Source organism: Microtus oregoni, unplaced genomic scaffold, assembly GCF_018167655.1.
Source record: "Microtus oregoni isolate MIOR12 unplaced genomic scaffold, Mior012 000054F_ref0000373, whole genome shotgun sequence".
Lineage (NCBI taxonomy): Eukaryota > Metazoa > Chordata > Mammalia > Rodentia > Cricetidae > Microtus > Microtus oregoni.
Genome location: NW_024543830.1, coordinates 10961036 through 10978556, shown reverse-complemented (window position 1 = coordinate 10978556; position 17521 = coordinate 10961036).

The following is a 17521-nucleotide window of genomic DNA, read 5'->3' as shown; positions in this document are numbered from 1 at the left end:
ACGTCTCTGGTTCCCAGCATTCCTTGTTCCCGCCACTCCGAATTCCTGCAGCCCCTGAGCTTGTCACGCTCTCTGCTGACATAACTCATGTGTGTGACTCTACCTTAAACAATCTGTCCTCAGCATCTACCACCCTATTCTCACTCAGGTCCCAGTACAGATGTGACCTCCTCTTGGCAGCTTCCCTAACTCCATCAATCCCGGCTCACACGAGCCACTCCTCCGCTTTGCGGGCCCCTAGACTTCTTGGTGACCCTACTGCCTTAGGTTCACAATTACCCAGCACTTCCACGGAAGTTCTGAGCTTAGAGCTTGGCCTGATGGACACCTGTGTCTGTTTGGCATTGATTTTTCTCTTTTCTGGAAAAGGCTTCACTAAAATCTCCCCTCAGAAAACCTTCCCTTCCCAGACAGCAGTGTGATTTGGGTCGAGTTAACATCAACACCCAGATACAGCTGGGGATTGATGTAACCTTCATACCCACCACCGTCCTCCCACTCGGTGATTGGCTCAGAGTTGGCATGTGACTTGGGCTCTACCCACACATAGAGAGCTCTTGGCCTTTTCTGCCCTGCTGGCTACGCATCCTCTTGAGAGACTGGAAGAAGCAGGAAGGGTGGAGGTGATGAAGGTGGTGGCAGAGTCACATCCTGGGGCTCCAGTCAGCCATGGAGCCAAGCAGAACTAAGAAATGAATGGGAAGAGATGGGATTCTGGACACATCGTTGGAGCCAGGAGGTCAAGCATTGCTTGAAACTAGAGTGTTTTCATCTCTTCTTGTAAACAACACAACACCAGGCACTGGGTGGATTGTGAAGAAGAGCTTTCTTTGGCTCACAGTTCTCATCCAACGTCGAGGAGCCACTTCTGGTTGTCATCTTCTTGCTGGCTGCATCCTCCGGTGGCCCAGGAGAGCACAGAGACAAAGAGAGAGAAACAAAACCAAAAACGTGTACATGTGTATACCCCCTCTTCTTTCGGTTAACTTTTCTGTTTGGTATCTTGTATGTATGATGTATGTGAGTGGGTCCATGACATGACTCTTGTGTGGAGGTCACAGGATGACTCTGTGGAGCCTGTTCTCTCCATCTATCTCCAGATGGGTGCTGGTATTCAAACTCAGGTCAGCAAGCTTCTCTTGAACTCTTCTACCCACTGAGCCATCTCCTTGCCCTTCCCCTTTCTTATCAAGGTACCTATATCCGGCCATGGAGATCCCACCCTATTGTCTTTATCTAATGCTAATACCTAGAGAAAGACCCTCCCTAAACATCAGCAGACTAAGTTCCCCTCATAATTCCTCACAATGAGACTACATTCCAGCATAAATTTTGGAGGAGGCAAATCATGTTCAAACCACTGCATGGAACTGCCTCTTCTCAGCTAACACAGAGCAACAAATTCCCTTTATATACAAACAACCTCAAGGTTTTGTTTCTTCTTGTTACTAGCAACTAAGAGACATCTTCATTTTAAATTCTACTTTATTCATCATTGCACCCTCAGCCTCCTGCCCTGAACATCTTACGCTTAGTCATAGCTGAATAGAGAATCCTTTGCTCTAGGTAAGAAATCTGGGGCCTAACAGGACTGTCGGGGCTGGCACAAGGCAGGTGGCAGCACTCTGGCTCCCAGCTGAGTGTCACAACATGGGTTCTACTTCTTACTGCCCTGTTCCCACACAAAGCCTGGTGAGAACCCCCCACCTGCCAGCCCCACCCCACCCTCCACCTCTGAAGACTTTCTCTTTGATTGCCGCAAGACCCGGTCTCAAAGTCACACCTCCATTCATGGAATCATTCCAGACAAGTTTCATTCCAGTCCTAGTTTGTATTAGCTGACCAAGGTAACCCAGGGCTGGCCATGGCTGTGGGGTCACTCAAAGAGCAACTTGGGCACTAGCTACTTGTCGTGTTTTAAGAAAAGTCGGTTTGCGGTTGGTTCTGGCTCTCAAACAGCAAGTAAACCCTGTGCTTCTCCGGTCAGTGATCTGCTCTCATCTCTGTTGATGGAATCACAGAACTCAGCAGGAAGGTGGAGAGGTCACCAGGTTCGACCCCATCCCCACAGTATCACTGCCACCAATGCCAGGGTTTATCCCTGCTGGGTTTGAACACAGCCAAGGACCGGCTGCTCCATCCTTTGCTGTGTGAGCACACTGCCAGAAGGCTCAGATTGTTAGAAAGTTCTCTCTGACACGGAGCTGGAATCCAGTTCCTTGTCATTTCACCTAGTCCTGGATCTGCCATCTGGAGTCCCTGGCATCAGCCTGATCCCTCCTCACACAGCAGCCATTGAGATATGTGAGGACAGCTCACATGTCCCTGAAGGCTGCTTGACTCTAGGTAAAACATCCCCTGTGCCCTTGCCTCGTTCTTCCACGGCTCAGGTTCCCAGGGTTGCATCAGCCCATTAGCCTCTGAACAGGCCCACATTGTGGTTGCCCAGTCGGTAATAACAGGAGCTGTGGCCTGAAAGTGAAAACCTCTGGAAAGTTCGTGCATCTGAATACTTGGTGTTACAAGCAATTGGCAGTCTTATTACAGAAAAGCTGGTGGCGCTATTTTGGAAGATTGTAGAACCTTTAGAAGGCAGAGCCTCACTGGAGGAACTGGGTCAGGCCTTGAACTTTTCCACTTCCTGTCCTCTCATTGCTTCCTGACTATAGACCTGTTGCAAATTAGGTCGGTACGATAAATAACCAAGCCAGCTCAAGAATAACAATTATATTTTAATGGTTATAAGGGGAAACTCATATTGTAAGAGTGGGAGGTCTGACTTCCTATCTGTCCAGAGGGGGCTGTACACCTGGGTCCTCCCAGTTTTTCTTCCTGGGCTCCAGGTAGCCACGCCTTAATTAGATGTGATTGGTTGACAGAGTTTCCCCATCATAGACACGTCACTGGCTGCCTCACTCTCCTACAGCCGTGACAGTTACACCAGGATGGACTGTGTCCCTTCCCACTGCAAGCCAAAACCCTTTTCCTGCCAGGCTGTTTCTTCTCAGATGTTGGTCACAGCAATAAGGAAAATAACTAATAAAACCATCCAGAAACAGCCTGTCCAAGTACTTCAGGCCTCCAATGCCTTGTGCTGGGCTTCCCACAACTCTAAGATGCATAGAGGGCTCTACTGTCATTTTTACAGTCTCATCGTACCACTGGCTCAAGGCAATCTTAGAGAGAATGAAAGCCCTGCATCGGATTTTCCATATTTGAGCATCTGATATACAGGACTCCATGGCGCCTCATTGATTTCCCTTCCCTCTGATCTTGCCAGCTGAAGACTAAGCAGAAGCACTAAGGTGACTGCAATTTATCAACCAAATTGTGACAGTTTCAATACTGAAAGAAAGAACTGTTTTGTCATTAATAAATATATCAAAACGACATATATCACCAGGAATGACACCAGCAACTTACACGTAGCACCAACCCTAAGTAAATTGTCAGGACCACAGAATCCCTCACAGATCCCAGGCTACCACTGAGTCTTCATGATTCTTTTCAGTGTTTCTGTTATTTGTTTTGGAAAGAGTGAGCATATTCCTACACCTTAGGGTTACTGTGTCAATACAATCATGTGTAGAAAGCAAGCAACCTTCAGCCTGGTTCACGCTAAGTGCTTAGAAAATACCACCTGTTATTTTCAACTTGTTGAGAACTTTGTGGATCTGACCAGGAGGCCTCTCAGTACCCTGTCATCTTTAAATCTGGTGAATTAAAGCTACAGCTTCCTCAGCTTTGTCTGAGTTATTGCTTAAAATAGCCCTGTCAGTGTCAAAATCCGGAAGCCTGGGGCATGCCACTGGTGTCCTCCCTGCACGTCAGTGTCAAAGCACGGGTCATACCGGCTATGGCTGTAACTACTCTGGCATATATATTGAAGGAAAGTCACGCCAGTAACAAGACCTCTGGGCAGCTCAGAGGCTTAATAGATATGCAAGTTTACATCTCTCTGCTGTGGTTTGATGTGTTCCCCAGAGTTCATATGCTGGAAGCGTAATCCCCAGTGCAGCCAGTGTCACGGTGAGACTCTATGAGGTGACCATGACTTAAGGTTCATCAACATAAGAATGAGTTTTTTTTTTTTTAGAGCATGTTGTTATAAAAGCTCTTTTGTTCTTCAGCCTCCGACTGTGGGGTGATGCCGACCTTGGCCATTTGCTTGTGCCTTACTCTGGGACTTCCTAGACTTTGTCATCAAAAGCCAAACACATTTCTGTTTATTATAAACTACTCAGCGGATAATGGGCCATTGTCACAGCGTAGCACAGGCTAGCCCTCCCATCTACACAGATAGTTCCTCTTAAGGGGGAGCCTCTGAGGCTGTCTCCCCATCTTCAGCCAGGGTTGACATCAGCTCTTCCAGGCCCAACACGTGGCTTCCTAAGCTGATCTGAGCACCACTGCGTGCAACAGGAAGGGGAAGATTATGAAGGAGTAAGTAAGGGAGGCTCCGGGGCTGGCCCAGAGGTAATACTCATCACTTCTGCTCACACTCTGGGAAGAACCTAGACACAAGGCGGGCCTGCCCGTGTGGGAGGTGGGAGGCACAGTGTGGTTGTGACTGTACTCCAGTCCTCTGAGAGAGAGAGACCGGAGACTGTCTTGGACAGATAGCCATCTCTGTCTGCCCCACCCATCTGAGGCGCTATCATTTGACTCTTATTTTCTGTCTTGACCTTGAAGAAATAAGACTCTGCCTATTACTTTCTGAAGTAAAGGCCTCCGTCATCCTGCCCTGATGATAGCCAAGACCCCCATCAGAAAAGGAAACTACATCCATGGCCTCCTAGGGAGATGACAGATAAACTGTTACTGTCTCTGAGAAACTGTTTCATATTTTTGGAGGTGATTAATTCTTTCATTACTGTGAAGAAGAAATGAGCAGGACACAAGAGCATAGTGGAATTTTTAAAAACAGATAAAATTCAAGTCAAGTAATTAAACTAACCATATAGGACCGTCAGGATGACTTAGTGAGCGGGAGGGCTTGCACACAGCTCTGATGACCTGAGTTTGCTCTCAGATGCCATAGGATAATGAGAGAATCAACTCCCAAGAGTTGTCCTCTGCTCGCCCACCACAGCACACTCTAAAGTTAGATTTATGACATGACCCTATATAGTATCCAATATGCTTATTTCCTTCAGATTTCGTGGAGTTAGAGATCGAACCCAGGGCCTTGTGTACAACAGGCCATAGCTGTATCACAGAGCTCCACCCTCAGCTCACTTGTTCTCTGTTGATAGCCACGAACTTCTTAAAGGAAGATTTGGGGCCTGGGCTCTGTAGCACACGCTTGTAATCCCAGCATTCAGGAGGCTGAGGCAGGAGGATCATGAGTTTGAGAACAGTTTACGCTACATTGCCAGGTACTGTCTCATCTCCCTGAACCCCTAGCAAAAAAGAAAGGAAAGAAAGCGATTGTAAGACTTGGAGATCTGCCTCAAGCAGCTTCAGCATTAAGCTCAGCTCCTAGGCAATGAAGAATAGCCTGTGGCTGTTAAAGTCAAATCTCCCATAAGCCTCCTCAAGGAGAACTCACATTTCCTCAACAACCGTACACACAGAGGCCTCTCAGATGCTACACTCTGCTCAGAGAAGTAAACAAGCTGGAGCCCCTGCTAATCTAAGATCTTGCAGACACAGAATCCCAGCAGTAAAACCTGGGGAGTGACTCTAGGCCGAGTTTAAGAATGGTACCTCAACAGGTCACTGGTTCAAGCGCATGCCTGAACCTCCATGGTCTCTTTAGATTCGTTCTGAAAAAGTGTTTGGGGGTGCAGGGACCTGTTATTCCTAAGTGCATAGTGCCCTGAAGGTTTTGTGACTTAAGTAATACCCTTTCATTCACTCTTCTTAAGAGGGCCTTTGCCTTCTATTAGGCTCTTCTTCTCCAGGTCCCCCCACATACACTGCGCATCACTGTGTCAGGTTCAGAGTTCCCCATGTGGTATGTGTGGGACTCAGATGTGCTGGTCTCCTAGCTACCAGGAAGGCTAAGAAAGGACATAACATCCCTTTGAGCTAGGATGTGGGGACTGACAAAATAGAATTTCCCTGGAAAAATCCTAGATGATCAAAAAAATAAGTAAATGTCACGATGAGGTAGAAAGCACCACAATTGCATAAACTAAAATGGAATGAGCATGTGATAAACAGGGAGCAACAGAAGCAGAGGCCAGATAACAAAGCTAATGCATGTCAGCGAAGAGTTCACCAAGGCAATCTCCACCATTCCATTGGCGTGTAAATGGACAAGGCCAGAGGCATTATCCGTCTGCTCACACCTTCTTTTTTTCTGCTCTGGGTCATGGAAGATGAGCAACGACTTTCTGGGGAAAGACTTTCATGAGAGGTGCTGCCCACAGAGGAAAATTGAGAAGTGAAGGGAAGGAGTAACAGTCAGAATGTCTGCTGAGAGGACCCATGAGTCAGAGGCAGTTAGACTGAGGGGATGGCTCAAGATCAGGTCCCCAAAAGCTTTGAATGATGGGTAGAAGGTGTGAATGATGGGTAGAGGGTGTGAATGATGAGTAGAGGGTATGAATGATGGGTAGAGGGTGTAAATGACAGGTAGAGGGTATGAATGATGGGTAGAGGGTATGAATGATGGGTAGAGGGTGTGACTGATGCGTAGAAGGTATGAATGATGGGTAGAGGGTGTGACTGATGGGTAGAAGGTATGAATGATGGGTAGAGGGTGTTAATGATGGGTAGAGGGTGTGAATGATGGGTAGAGGGTGTTAATGATGGGTAGAGGGTATGAATGATGGGTAGAGGGTGTAAATGACAGGTAGAGGGTATGAATGATGGGTAGAGGGTGTGAATGATGGGTAGAGGGTATGAATGATGGGTAGAGGGTGTGACTGATGGGTAGAAGGTATGAATGATGGGTAGAGGGTGTGACTGATGGGTAGAAGGTATGAATGATGGGTAGAAGGTATGAATGATAGGTAGAAGGTATGAATGATGGGTAGAGGGTATGAATGATGGGTATAGGGTGTGAATGATGGTAGAGGGTATGAATGATGGGTAGAGGATATGAATGACAGGTAGAGGGTGTGAATGATGGGTAGAGGGTGTGAATGATGGGTAGAGGATATGAATGACAGGTAGAGGGTGTGAATGATGGGTAGAGGGTATGAATGACAGGTAGAGGGTATGAATGATGGGTAGAGGGTGTGACTGATGGGTAGAAGGTATGAATGATGGGTAGAGGGTGTGACTGATGGGTAGAAGGTATGAATGATGGGTAGAGGGTGTTAATGATGGGTAGAGGGTGTGAATGATGGGTAGAGGGTGTTAATGATGGGTAGAGGGTATGAATGATGGGTAGAGGGTGTAAATGACAGGTAGAGGATATGAATGATGGGTAGAGGGTGTGAATGATGGGTAGAGGGTATGAATGATGGGTAGAGGGTGTGACTGATGGGTAGAAGGTATGAATGATGGGTAGAGGGTGTGATTGATGGGTAGAAGGTATGAATGATGGGTAGAAGGTATGAATGATAGGTAGAAGGTATGAATGATGGGTAGAGGGTATGAATGATGGGTATAGGGTGTGAATGATGGTAGAGGGTATGAATGATGGGTAGAGGATATGAATGACAGGTAGAGGGTGTGAATGATGGGTAGAGGGTGTGAATGATGGGTAGAGGATATGAATGACAGGTAGAGGGTGTGAATGATGGGTAGAGGATATGAATGACAGGTAAAGGGTATGAATGATGGGTAGAGGGTGTGACTGATGGGTAGAAGGTATGAATGATGGGTAGAGGGTGTGACTGATGGGTAGAAGGTATGAATGATGGGTAGAGGGTATGAATGATGGGTAGAGGGTGTGAATGATGGGTAGAGGATATGAATGACAGGTAGAGGGTGTGAATGATGGGTAGAGGGTATGAATGACAGGTAGAGGGTATGAATGATGGGTAGAGGATATGAATGATGGGTAGAGGGTGTGAATGATGGGTAGAGGGTATGAATGATGGGTAGAGGGTATGAATGATGGGTAGAGGGTGTGAATGACGGGTAGAGGGTGTTAATGATGGGTAGAGGGTATGAATGATGGGTAGAGGGTATGAATGATGGGTAGAGGGTGTGAATGATGGGTAGAGGGTATGAATGACAGGTAGAGGGTATGAATGATGGGTAGAGGATATGAATGATGGGTAGAGGGTGTGAATGATGGGTAGAGGGTATGAATGATGGGTAGAGGGTATGAATGATGGGTAGAGGGTGTGAATGATGGGTAGAGGGTGTTAATGATGGGTAGAGGGTATGAATGATGGGTAGAGGGTATGAATGATGGGTAGAGGGTATGAATGATGGGTAGAGGGTGTGAATGATGGGTATGGGGTGTGAATGATGGGTAGAGGGTGTGACTGATGGGTAGAAGGTATGAATGATGGGTAGAGGGTGTGACTGATGGGTAGAAGGTATGAATGACAGGTAGAGGGTGTGAATGATGGGTAGAGGGTATGAATGATGGGTAGAGGGTGTGAATGATGGGTAGAGGGTGTTAATGATGGGTAGAAGGTATGAATGATGGGTAGAGGGTGTGAATGATGGGTATGGGGTATGAATGATGGGTAGAGGATGTGAATGATGGGTAGAGGGTGTGAATGATGGGTAGAGGGTATGAATGATGGGTAGAAGGTATGAATGATGGGTAGAGGGTATGAATGATGGGTAGAAGGTATGAATGATGGGTAGAGGGTGTAAATGACAGGTAGAGGGTATGAATGATGGGTAGAGGGTGTGAATGATGGGGAGGGGGTATGAATGATGGGTAGAGGATGTGAATGATGGGTAGAGGGTGTGAATGATGGGTAGAGGGTGTGAATGATGGGTAGAGGGTGTTAATGATGGGTAGAGGGTATGAATGATGGGTAGAGGGTATGAATGATGGGTAGAGGGTATGAATGATGGGTAGAGGGTTTGAATGATGGGTAGAGGGTATGAATGATGGGTATGGGGTATGAATGATGGGTAGAGGGTGTGAATGATGGGTATGGGGTATGAATGATGGGTAGAGGATGTGAATGATGGGTAGAGGGTGTGAATGATGGGTAGAGGGTATGAATGATGGGTAGAAGGTATGAATGATGGGTAGAGGGTGTGAATGACAGGTAGAGGGTATGAATGATGGGTAGAGGGTGTGAATGATGGGTAGAGGGTGTGAATGATGGGGAGGGGGTATGAATGATGGGTAGAGGATGTGAATGATGGGTAGAGGGTGTGAATGATGGGTAGAGGGTGTGAATGATGGGTAGAGGGTATGAATGACGGGTAGAAGGTATGAATGACAGGTAGAAGGTATGAATGATTGGTAGAGTGTGTGTTGATAAAATGGAAAGACAGAGGTATATGATATCACTGTATTACTTTGTTTTGTTTCATTTTAGTGTGTGCATGTGTACAAGACCATCCCATGTGCATGCCTGCAGAACCTAGAGGAGAATATTGGGCTTTCTGTTCTTTCCTGTCCATCTTATTCCCTTGAGGCAGGGTCTCTCACTTACCTTGCAGTGCATCAGTTGGCTGACTGGCTGGCTAGAAAGCTGTAGGGATCATATTATCTCTGCTCCCCATCTCTAGGGCTGGAGCTACAAGAGTGTATGGCAGTGCCCAGGTTTTATGTGGGTGCTGGGGATCGAACTCAGGATCCCATATTTGTGGATCATACTCTTCAGCACTGAGCCACTCCCCAAACCCTGGTCTGCTTGTTTTTAAGAAGCTAACTATGCGGTGTAGAGTGTAGATGGGATCGAAAAGGAAGTGAAGATAGATGAGGAGCCCTGAGGTGGGGCGAAGGACAAGAGGAAACTGTGTACCCCTGGATTCCGGAGGTGGCAACAGGAACGAATGGAAAATTGGATCTGAAGACTCCCGCCAAAGTAATAATGAACAAAAGAAATCCAACATAGACTTGGGGATCATTAACTTTTAGATATCAGTCAATATAATGCTATAGGACACAGGAGATGAACAGGACATGTCTGGGAACTCACAAAGTTAGGCAGAGAAAGCATAAGTCAGATTTCTCAGTTGTGACCTATGCTGGGGTATCAGTGGACAGATGGGGGAGATGCTTGGCCCAGCTTCCTGGACCTCAGTGCCATGGTGACTGCACAGAGAACATTGTTCTGGCTACCTGGAATCTTGTTATTGTAACGAAGCCTTATTTCTTTAGAGAATGATCTCTCACCAATTCTAGGGAGTCTTGGGGCCGTCAGTGAGGGTACCCTGCCGACCCTAAGAGTGAGTATGGGGCTCGGGAAATCAGACTGTTCTCATGAGAGCTTCTGATTTTAGTCTAAGTGAAGCCAGGCTGGGAAAGAGAGTTTGGGAGCTGAGCATAGTGGCCAATGCCTATAATCCCAGAACTACGGAAGTAGAGGAAGATGGATCAAGAGTTCAGACTGCCTGTGGTGTCTTGGGGTTTCTGTTGCTATTTCAGCTTACAGGTCCACACTACAGTCTATCATTAAAAGAAAGTTGACGCAGGAGTTCAAAAAGGGCAGGAACCTGCAGGCAGGAGCTGATGCAGAGACCATGGAGGAGTTCCGCTTACTAGCTTGCTCCTTATGGCTTACTCAGCTTGCATTTTTATAGTACTCGGTACACCAGACCAGAGGTGCCACTTCCCACAGTGACCTGGGTCCTCTCATATTAATGGCTGATTAAGAAAATTCACCAAGGTTTTCCCACAGGTCAATCTCATGGGGACATTTTCTCAATTGAGATTTCCTCTTCCCCAATGTCTCTGGTTTGTTTCAAACTGACATAAACTAACCAGGACACTTGGATACATAGTGAATGTAAAACCAGCCTAGAAAACTTGTTAAGAGTTATACAGAGGGCGGAGAGAGGGAGGGAGGGACAGAAGAAGGGAAGAAAGAAGGGACGGGACAAGGGAGGGAGCAAGGGAGAAGAGAGAAGAAATTGGTATTGGTCCAACTCGGGAGTATCTTCCTGGTCTTTTTGAATGGCCCTTGCTATTTCCAATTCCATGCCCTCCAAAATAGCCTAGCTCAGTGATATAGTTTAGCAGCAGAAGGAAAGGTGGCCTTGTGGGTTGGAGCCAAGAGGCACCACAAAGCCACACCATGTAGAGGTTCTACACGAGGAAACACACGAGAGGTTTCTTGGGAGGAGGTGCAGAGGCGAAGGGGTTTGCTTTTCTTTCACACAGGGATATAACACATGCGCACAAGAGTGCTCTATTGGCGGCTGAGTAGCTACAGTATCCCATCTTAACTGCGGCTGCTGATGTGTCCTGCTACATCCCCTGGGAGCAGGTCAGGGTCAATGCCTGAGTGCTAACACTCAATCCTCCATTGAGTCCACTTTCCAGTCTTCCTACCAACTGTGTGAACTCGGTGAGAACTCTAGTCAGAAACCCCTTCTGCGTGAAGAAGTCACAGATGGTGGCTTTTAATCAGAGTCTCGATGGATTTAACGGGTGGCAGACTCTCATGTGAACTCAATAGAAAGATCTTTGCAAAGTAACCTTCCAATAGGCACAAAGCATTTATGAAGGAAGAAAAGGCCTTCATCGTAGATGGGCCTTTTCTGTAGCAGGACTTTTCCTCCCTGGACCTTTGGGCTTTGGTCAACAGTTCTTTTGCTGAGCTGGACTATACCTGGTCCAGTGCCATGTTTAAACCAGTAAATTTTTCAGTCCTTACATTTGCAATGTCTAGTAAATTCTCTCTTTAAAATGCTCCTCTTACCATGACTTTCAAGCAACCAAAGGTTTAACAAGCAGCTGCAGAATTCCTGAAGGCTTTGCTGTGCCGTCGGTACAAGCCAGGGGCGATAGATCACTGTCTGGCCCCTTGGATGGCTGCCTTTCTGTCTAACATGGGAAATTGAAATATTAAGTTTGGGGCTCTGATTGGGGGTTGAGGACTATAGGGCAGCATGTCTTGAGCTCTGGACAAGAAATTACTAAAAGCACAGATGCCCCCACGCCACTGTTAGCCACTCTGGTTCCCAGAGATCTCTCTGATGAACACAATTCCTCAGATGATTTGACCAAGTCCCGTATTTAAGACAAGTGGCGTGAAAAGGAAGAGGGAGTGTGGAGCTGAAGTGGAGTAAAGACAGTGACGTGGGGAGAAAGGAAGACTGTGGAGCCGATTGTAACAGGAGCACGGACAGGGCTGGATGTATGGCTGAGGGAGGGAGGGAGGAAGGGAGGGAAGGATGGATAGAGGAGACATTCTCATCCAGACGTCAGGCTCAGAGCACTTGCCATGTACGTACTAGAGGCTTTTAATAAGATACGGTGATGGTAGTGATGGTGATGACTGTAATGGTGGTGGTGGTGGTGGTGGCGGCGATGATAGTAATAATGATGGTTATAATGGTGGTAGTGGTGGTGGTGATGGTGATGGTGCTGCTGATGATAGTAATAATGATGGTGATGGTGATGATGGTGGACGGCACAGGCTGTGTGAATCAGGCTTGCAGGGCTGGTGGGAAGCAGAGCCATCTGCTGCATATTCTGTACATTACAGAACCTCTTCTGTTTCCACTGGTTCTACTCAGCCAAGTTTATATCTGTTTCTGGCTGCAAAATCTGCCGCGTGTTGGACCAAGCCCTGAGCTCAGAGCAGGAAGAATCCGATGCCAGGGACGTGATCAGTGCTTCCTGAGCCCAGGGCAAAGCTAGATTTCTGAGCCCCCCTAGAATGTGAGCCCCCGTTCCTGAGAGTAGGAACTCAGATGTGTTCCAGATGAATGACTGGAGGTGCTGAAAGAAATGTGTTCACAGGGCCAAAGCCTCTGTCTCCTCCCACAGGAGGATGCAGCCTTGGCCCCAACCTCTGCTTTTTCACATCCTTGTTCCCATCTGTCTGGTGCTTCTCAGGGGAAGGCCATGCTCGTATGCATCTTCTCAGGCCAAGGCCTGTCCCCTCGAGCTACTCGGTGGGAGATGGTAGGGTGAACAGATGAATAATTCAGGCGCTGTGGGTGACTGGGGGGCGCCATTAGAGCCAGCCTGGTTGGGACAGAGACAAACAGATGAGCTTTTGGGTGAGCAGCAGGGAGAAACCAAAGATGTCCAAACAGCCTGAAGTTTTTATTTCTAGAAAAGGAAAGTGAATCTGTTTGAAGCTATATAATAAGTTAATAATACTTTTTAAAAAACATCTAACTAATGTTCTTTCCTGTCTGCACTACACCCCAAAACAAGCCAAAACAGGTCTAAACAAAACAGCTTTCTACAGAGCCCGTAAGGGTGAAGTATGTGATACCATAAGGGGCTCTCAGGACAGTGGGACCTTTGCCATCTCTTCCCAGCGGGCAGTCTTGGTTCTCCCCCAACCATTCCAAGGCACATGGGCAGAACTTGACTTTCCTGGCCTCGAATACAGACGCCTCTCCAACTGCTGTGATCCCAAAGAGCTGTGTGCATCTGGCTCGGCTTCCCTGCCTTTCAAATGGCTCATCAGAAAGCCTTACTTCCAGCCAGCTGCCCCAGACAGCACGAAGGTTCTCAGCCCTACCTGCCTCCCCTGCCTCCCCACAGCTAAGCTCAGACAGATGAAACTTCTCAGTTCACGGGGCAGAGACCTTGTCTTTGTGTCTCATAAAATGTCATGTACACTTGCGGCGCTTTGTAAATAATAAATGGTCATAAGAAAGAAACTGCCTCTTTGGGGGTCAGAGGTGTGTGTTTGCAGCAAAACAGGCCCGACTTCATCTCAACCAGGCCTGCCTTGGTCTGGCACGGCTGTCACCGAACCCTGCAGAGGCTCCGCACAGAGACTTCTAAAGGTCCATGGGACCTGAAAACTTAAGAGTTCCAAAGAGAACAAAAGGCACAATGTCAGGACTTCTTGGCCCAGGGAGCCCAGGGAGCACCCTGCTGACATACTATGTACTTGAAAAACCCATGCACCGTGGGTATGCAAGATGTCATTATTTTTACCCGAGATCATATTGCTCTGCTTAACCTGGCTTTCCAAATAACAGCACGGGCATTTTTATCCAAGTACATAATAATAACCTACTATTGAAAGAGAGATCAGGTGGTAATAACAGGTATTATTGCTCAGATGATGACTTGCCAATTAGAAGAGAGCTCTTGTTCCAAATGGGTGAACAAGTTGACCGAGATAAAGGGGGTTTCATTAGCGAAACTAGGGGAGAGGCAAGGACACAATTATCACATTGTTCCTAGCTCTGATAACCCGGTGGCACTGAGAAGAGGGAGTGTGAAACCGTGGGACATCCTGCTGATCTGGGACCTCTGTGCAAGTCTTTAAAATTATGATGCTAAACGCTCCTGCATCCTGCAGGATGCTGTCACGGTGAGAAACCCTTTGTGGTGCTGAGCTCATCTAGCAGGTCTTTATTTCCAGACCAGAAACTTGTAGTCCGTTCATAAGGAGAGCAGCTGCCATGCATTGCGGCCTTGTTGGTTATTCCTAACATCGCCATGGAGGTGACTCCTGGCGTCATTCATTTTACAGTGAGAGCCCCTGAGCTCAGGGTCTGAGGCCCAGGGGTACTGCCAGGATTCAAACTATAAGACTAGCTGGATCCAGATTCTAATTAACCACCTTCAACCTGTATTGCCGTCCACAAATAGCCCAATGGTGGCCATCATTGCCCAGTCTGAGAGACTCGAGATTGACACCTCTGGCCAAAAGGGGATACTTTTCAGCCATCTAAACCTACTGGAAAGGACAGGTGGCCCAAATAATGCCCACGCATAGCTACTTGGGGAGTCATTCAGCCTCAGCTCGGACCGTCTTGCTGGGACAGGATGCTGCAGATCTGCTTTCGGAATGGTGTTTTTCCAAATGAGGAGTAAAAATAGCCCAGGCTCTCTGAGAACACCCTCACTAGGTGGAAGAGGGGAGTGAATCTCAAGGAGGGTTGGGAATGGGGGAGGCAGTGTGGCGTGAAAATGGTACGAGAGATAATGTCCTGATGGCCGCGGGGTGATTAGATCTGCTTTCTAATTGGAACCATGTGGCGTGGCTCCTTCGTCCTGCGAACCTCTGAGACTTCACATTTTAAATCTCTTTATCTTTCAATGAGGAATGTGGAGGAAACCGAGATGAGTGGAGGCTTCCAGGTTCTTATTGTCTAACCCTGACCATCTGCCCTCGGCTCCATCCCATCCAGATTGCAAGTTCCATGTGTCATGCTAATGAGCAAACAGGGAGATGCTCTCAGCCCAAGGCCTGCTCTGGACTCAAGTTACTGCCTCATAAATGACTCGCTGATTTTTAATTAATCCTCTGATCCATCCCAGATCCCTGGCCGGAGAGTTTGCCCTTTCCTTCCCTCTTCCCAGACAGCAATGGTAATAGATGCCAACGGTGGCCTCAGTGCCTGTTGACCCAGGAAGAGTGGGCAGGGCAACCAACACATGGGCCTTTGACCCGCATGTAAGTCACATACACACGTGTTTTAAAATCTCAAACAAGGAAGCTGGGAGTGAGGGAGATTGGAGCAAGGAGAGAGTGTGTATGTAAGGGCTTTAGGTGTGGTGAGGATGAAGGTGGTGGTGGCAGGGCGTGATGATGTGTGTGACAGGGTGTGACTTGCTGAGTAGGTCAATTGTCTTGTGTGCTGTGCAATGTGTGTGTATAGATGGCATGGACGTAGAGACAAATGGTGTGTGTTATAGGATATGTAACACACTAATATATGTGTATATGTTATACAAAGAGTTGTATGCACACATGTTCAAAGAGGTATGGGATGTGTGCTTAAGTGTGTCTGAAGGGTAGTACAAATGTGTGTGATCTGAGTGGTACGAGGATAGAGTGGGTGGCTGGGCATGGTAGTTGCACACGGACACGTATAATGAGGCACACTGGGACTGCAGGCGTCTCTAATGCAAAACGCTGGTTGACTGGAAGGTTTTCTTTTCCTTAAAAACTGGCAAGAGCTCTTTCCTTTCTGGCTACAGCTTCTGTTCAGGGGGTCCCCGGTGCCCTGGGTAAAAGATGGAAAAGCTTGTTCTCAACAAGCAAAATGAAGTCTAAGGCTGTTTGGGGGGCTGTTTTAAATGTGCTGTCAGTGCAATGGCTTCCGTTTCCTGGAGTTGGGTGAGAAGGAATATTTCATTTTGCTCAGGTCAGGCTCTGACGCTGCCCAGGCAGGAATGGAACAAGAGCGCCCCCCTGTTTGGAGCCATGTCTTCTCCCACTGGGCTCTTGTTTGCTCGGCCCTGGGTGTGATGAAAGGCTCTACTCTTCAGGGAATAGTAGAAGGGCTTTTGACCCGTGGGCTTTGGGAGGAATCTTGCAGAAGCAGCTGAGTCACCCTGATGTGGAGGGTGCCACCTAGGGGGAGGATGGGGCTGGAGGAGAGGCAGGAGAACTCTGAGCTCAGGGATTTGCCTGGATGGTTCACACAGCTTCCTGACCTGCCCCTGAAAGGGATCAGCCCAGACTCTCCAGAAGCTTCCAAAGCATTCTTCCCCAGAGGAGGGATTTTCTTCCACATCAGCTCACAACCATGGGTAGGAAGGCAGATGGTGCTCAAACATGCAGGCAAAATGCTCATACACGTAAAATAAACCTAAAACCATTGTAATACACACACACACACACATATAATTTCCGAATAAAAATTTGATGGACTGTGGTCACAAAGGACTTCCTTCCAGGACGGGAGAAGGCATTAACATTGCATGTGTCTAGTAGCTTCTCCTCTGACGTGCCAGGCCTGTTCGTGCCCTTCCTCTTCTATCCCTTCCTAGACCTCCAGCATTGCTCTTCTTCCCTCCTTTAGAGAAGAAAACGTCCGCAATCTCTCATTGTTTCATCGACTTCCTGCCTCCACCTGTGCCCGAATTCGGCTTCCTCCTGGCCTCAGACGTGCCCCAGGCCAGGCTCTGCATTCAGCCTCCCTGTGCCTACTCAGGGACACCTCTAGTTTCTGTCAGCATGTGCCTCTTTCCCTGAGATGGTCCCGCCATTCCTGAGCACACTGAAGAATCACTCACGTTAAACAAGCAAACCCTCTGTTTACTGCCCCCCTAGCTCCTCTTCTCCAAGAATTGCCTATATTTGCTTACCACATTTCCTTCTGTTTGCTCTTAAACCTGAACAGGCAGGTTCTCACCCCACCCCACCCCCACCTGCTGAAATAATTCTAGTCAGCTTGCTGTTGGTTTCCACAATACTCAATACAATTGTTGATTCTCATTCCTCACCCTGTTCAGCTTCTCAGAGGCCTGTGACCCCCATTCATCTGACTGCTGGAGCTGTGTTCTGGTTACATCCTGCCCCATGGCCACATGGCTGCGGTTTTGTTTTGAGGATCACAACTTGGTCAAGGGTTCCAGCCTTTGGCTCCTTTTCTGTCTAAAGGCATACCTCTCCCTTGATGTGTGTGTGTATGAGAGACAGCTTTTATGTTACATAGGAACCATATATGTATGTATCATATATAAAATCAATTCTTTTCTTCAATCCCTGTCCCTATACTTGTGCCATTTAATAACGTATGTATTCTTCCATTTCTTCCATTC